Consider the following 5,175-nt stretch of genomic DNA (forward strand, 5'->3'; position numbering starts at 1 on the left):
ACATCACAAATCAATTCATTCCTTGAAATCCATACTATCAGCAACAATATAGTCTGACTCTTAAAAAATCAGGTTCGTCAATGAGTTCATCTAACTGAAACTCTTCTTGTTTGTCTCGTTGAATCTTATCCTGTATGTAAGAAGGTGCCAAGTGAACTTGATATACATTGCACCTGCCGTTAGGTCTTGCAGATAATCTAAGGTAAGACGAGGAAAGTTAAGCACGTGATGTTGGTTAAGTTTTTTTCATCGTCCATTTCTGTTACGAAGATTGTCCGCTTTCCCTCGCGCTTGCACAATATTAACACAGTTTGGGATTTCTCTAACATTTCTCTCGCTAGTTGCGCATTGACCCCTTCCATATGGATAAGAGGGTGATATCTCCCAGTAAGCAAAAAATCATTATTACAATGTTATTGCAACAATATTCTAGAACTTGTAATGTTGTTAAATATGTAGTTCTTAATGTTGTATAGAACATCATTATGAATATACTTTGACCACGATTCCGAAATTTCAGTAATGTTGAAATGGGAGTGCCATAACGTTGCAAATAACATTTTGCTAAGGTTTTTCTATCATTCCTGTAACGTTTTTGAGATAAAAATTTAAACAAACTATCAACTTTATTACAATATTATATTAAGATTACCGTAATATTAATTCTAACGTTTATTTAAAGTTATTATTGATATTTTATTTTTATTTCAGGGAGTATGTATTTATTTTCAATAAAATGCACTACACTAATTACCATAAAAAAGTAGTTTTATTTATATGAACAAATATATACATATACATATACATATATAGGTTTTATTATGAGATTTATTTCGTGTGCCAATTATTTCTGCAAATTATCTCTGCCAATTATCTCAGAAAGTATTAATTCTAGGAAGGGATCCTAGGAAGGGATTTTTGAAGTCAACCTTCGGATAAGGGAAATTAAGGTGCCTTCTAACTCTTTTTTAGGCAATGCGATACAGGTGCTCTAGTTTAATATAACTCTTTTACTATTTTTTTTCAAACTCTTATTCTTTCCTTTTAAACAGATTATTAATCTTTCCGGATCTTTACCAAACAGTTGCTGAAAAATAAGAATTTCTCATTCAACTTTAGAAATATTTGTAACATCTTCAGTGATTTAGTCTATGTATCAAAATATATTATGTCTGTTAAGTTAGCACCCCTCCCCCTCTGCAAAAAAAGCAGAATAACACATATGTAGAAATTAAATGCTCTTTATGTGCTAATTATGTGTTCTATTCACGTTTTTTGTGCTCGAACGGTTTCATGGAAAATTGCAATTAAAAGTGGGGATGCTGGCTTAACATAAGCTAGCACCCCTACTCATTAAAATTATATTAAAAAATAAAGTACTTAATACAGTACAATTATGTGCTTTTTATGTGCTTTTAAATGTCTTAAACCAAATTAGTTTATCTGTAATAGTTTAAAAGATATACGTAAAAAAAGGATCTATATACTACTGATATAAGAGTAAAGTATCAGTTAAAATAGAGAAAGCAAAATAATTCTTGTTTTAAAATGTTTCTTGATTAATGTGTTCTCGAAATATGCACAATGAAATTTTTGTGCTTATCCCCTTTGACCGACCCGAACGTGAACACCCCATACATACAAGAGTAAAGTACCAGTTAAAATACAGATAGCAAATTGGTTTTAGTCTTAAAATATTCCTCAATTTATGTGCTTTCAAAATATGCACAATGAGATTTCTGTGCTCATCCTTTTTGACCGACTCGAACGTGAACACCCCATACATACAAGAGTAAAGTACTAGTTAAAATACAGATAGCGAATTGGTTTTAGTCTTAAAATATTCCTCAATTTATGTGCTTTCAAAATATGCACAATGAGATTTCTGTGCTCATCCTTTTTGACCGACCCGAACGTGAACACCCCATACGTACAAGAGTAAAGTACCAGTTAAAATACAGATAGCGAATTGGTTTTAGTCTTAAAATATTCCTCAATTTATGTGTTTTCAAAATATGCACAATGAGATTTCTTTGCTCATCCCCTTCGGCCGACCCAAATGTGAGCACCCCATACGTATAAAAATAAAGTACCAGTTAAAATATAGATAGCGAATTGGTTTTAGTCTTAAAATGTTCCTCAACTTATGTGTTTTCAAAATAAACAGAATAAAATTTTTGTTTTGATTAATGTATTGATTAACTTGTTTAATAAGATTTCAGAAAAATTTTTATTTATATGTATTTATATGTATTTGTATATGTATTTGTATACATTTTTAAAGTTATTTAATATGAGTTAGGAGTAAGTATTGCAAAGTTGCTAAATATTATGGAGAATGGGTCACTGAGATTCTGAACAATATATAAATACATATAAGTAAACATATGTTTAATTAATTTTTAACATTCCCTTTCTAATAATAGAAACAAAATGTAATTTTCAAAATTAGTTATTCTTTAGTAAACTTTAATTTGTATTTATATAGAATCTCTTGTGTATTGTTTTTCATGATAATATTACATGAATGATAGTACAGTTCACGCTACAATTGCGTGACTAATACTTGAAGGATATATTTGTTTTATGATGTATAAAAGAATATGGTAATAGAATATTTAGATATTACATATATAATTGTTTATTTAAAAAATTTGTATCAAAAAATTACATTAACAAAAAAAATTAATGTGATTTTTATGCTTTTAAAATCATTGTGCATATTTCGGGAGCACATAAATTGAGGAATATTTTAAGACTAAAACCAATTTGCTACCTGTATTTTAACTGGTTAGGTACTCTTATACGTATGGGGTACTCACGTTCAGGTCGGTCGAAGGGGATAAGCACGAAAATTTCATTGTGCATATTTCGAGAACACATTAATCGAGAAACATTTTAAGACAAGAATTATTTCGCTTTCTCTATTTTAACTGATACTTTATTCTTATATCAGTAGTATATATATCTTTTTTTGCGTATATTTTTTAAACTATTACAGATAGACTAATTTTGTTTGAGGCATTTGAAAGCACATAAAAAGCATATAATTCTAGCATATTGAGTTTTTTATTTTATATGTAATTTTAATGAGTGGGGGTGCTAGCTTACGTTAAGCCAGCACCCTCAGTTTCAATTGCAATTTCCCACGAAACCGCTCGAGCACAAAATTCGTGAATAGAGCACATAATTAACGCATAAAGATCACTTAATTTCTGCATATGTGTTATTCCGGTTTTTTATGGAGGGTGCTAACTTAACAGACATAAATACATATTACTTTTTTACCTTTTAAGATTTTTTCCTTTGTTTACGGATGTTTGCAAATCTAAGCTATTCCATTATAGAGTGTTCCAAGTCTTTCTCTGTATTACAAGGGATTGTTGTCTAATAGCCTCTAAAACAAGAAGAATTCAATATAGTTTAGATAAGAAAAAGGTTGTAATTTAATATATACATAATTTAATTATAATAAGCAGCTTTACTTACGACTTGTGTAAAAGCTTCTTGGTCATCTTTTAGCATTTCTAGTATCTTGTACAGAGTTTTCCTTATAATATATTGTTCACTGATGTTTATCTTAGCCAGGGTCAAATTTTTCAAATGGTGGTTTTTTGAATTTGATACAACAATTGATCCCATATGTTAAGACATATTCATTGCCCTGTACATATAAAATATGCTTACAATAATCTATTTATATACTTTAGAGTGTGATTATAGCACATATATGTGAGAAAAATATAGAAATAAATAAAAAGTCAGTTTTGGTCTTGTTTGTACTGATCGTTTGTTACATATCTATCAACTTTATACCAATTTTATACTAAATTACTTTTACAGTGATATATGCAAACAATGATGTATTAAAGCCGCACAATACTTCAACAAATCGTCTTCATGCATAGTGTACCAGCTTATTTATACGTTATCATTTACATATTTCGCTAAATTTTGAGGTTATTTTATAGAAAGTTACACTGTTTTGTACCATTGAAATAATAGCATTGACGAACCTTGATGATATTTTTAATGTCCAAGGACAAATCTATTATAGAACGTAAAAAAATTAATTGATATTTCCTCTCTTTTGTAAATCTCTCTTGTAAATCGGAAAATGAATCCTACATCACCAGCTACTATTCATAGCACAAATAATTATAGCACGTATATGGTTAATTGAATTCTTATCATACAACTTTTAGAATATAATAGTTACTACTTATATATAATTATGCTGTAAATAAAGAGCACTCCGCACTCCTCGATTGACACACGTACGTGTATACGCACTCACGCATCGTATGTAGGATAATCATGTACATCATGGCTGTCGCGATGAGCGTTGCGCACAATTATAAAACGATAACATTATAACAACAGAAAATTAATATACTACCAACGTTATTTCTGAGTCCAAATTACAAGGAATTTTGAACTGTTGCATTGATCTCAAATAAATGTCAGAGTAACATTTGAAAAATATTTTCTGTAACGTTTTCAAAATATTTTAACAACATTCAGAAAAATCATATTACGAAATAATATTTTTCAAATATGTGTATAATATTATTAAAAAACGTTTAAAAAATACACATAAAGTCAATATTTCTAAACGTTAATTTAATGTTCCTTGCTTACTGGGCTGTTTATTATTGTTCCAGCAATTCGATAAAAGTCACCAAGATTGTATATATGCGGTACATTAATTATTTGAGCGAAGAATTTAAACATAGATTTTATGTGACCGTTTCTTGCTTTAACTATCCATTTTGTTTTTGTGATTAAACGCGATTCATTTGCTTCTTCTGTTGATAGTTGACTCTGCCCTCGTTGAAGAAGAGCTGGCATTTTATTATGAATCTACGCGTTCAAGCCATGACGTAGCATCGCGATATCCACGGTCTAATATAAAAATATCTCTATCTTGAAACCATTCTCTCATAGAATCAACATCCTTTTCGTATTCATTGCGCAGCATTGCAGCATCGATATTTCGGGAGTCCGAAAAGTAGGGACCTTGAATTGCAAGGATATATCCGTCTGGAGCAACAACCAAAGCAGATTTTACTAAGTGTCGGTCTTTGTGAACGCAATAAGATTGCCGTAAAACTCGGAAGTTATTACTCTTAGAGATATACGAGTAAGTACCATCAATGTAAGCAATAGCTCTAG

At 29.9% G+C, this 5,175-nt stretch overlaps 1 long non-coding RNA gene across 3 annotated transcripts; it reads right to left on the reverse strand.

The window, feature by feature from the left end:
- Window positions 1-1,024: 1,024 nt before the first annotated feature.
- LOC112453907 lies at window positions 1,025-4,314 on the reverse strand. 3 transcript variants are annotated; one of them, XR_003040679.1, is made up of 4 exons: window positions 4,298-4,314; window positions 3,490-3,664; window positions 3,289-3,397; window positions 1,025-1,087 (listed from the first exon to the last, which is right to left on the reverse strand). It is a non-coding gene; the product is annotated as an uncharacterized LOC112453907 (long non-coding RNA). The 3 variants fall into 3 exon arrangements; XR_003040680.1 differs by having other exon boundaries at window positions 4,294-4,309; XR_003040678.1 differs by lacking the exon at window positions 4,298-4,314 and adding an exon at window positions 4,017-4,220.
- Between the last annotated feature and the right edge of the window lie 861 nt (window positions 4,315-5,175).

The sequence above is a fragment of the Temnothorax curvispinosus genome, unplaced genomic scaffold (genome assembly GCF_003070985.1).
Source record: "Temnothorax curvispinosus isolate PA1 unplaced genomic scaffold, ASM307098v1 QBEX01004756.1, whole genome shotgun sequence".
Classification (NCBI taxonomy): domain Eukaryota; kingdom Metazoa; phylum Arthropoda; class Insecta; order Hymenoptera; family Formicidae; genus Temnothorax; species Temnothorax curvispinosus.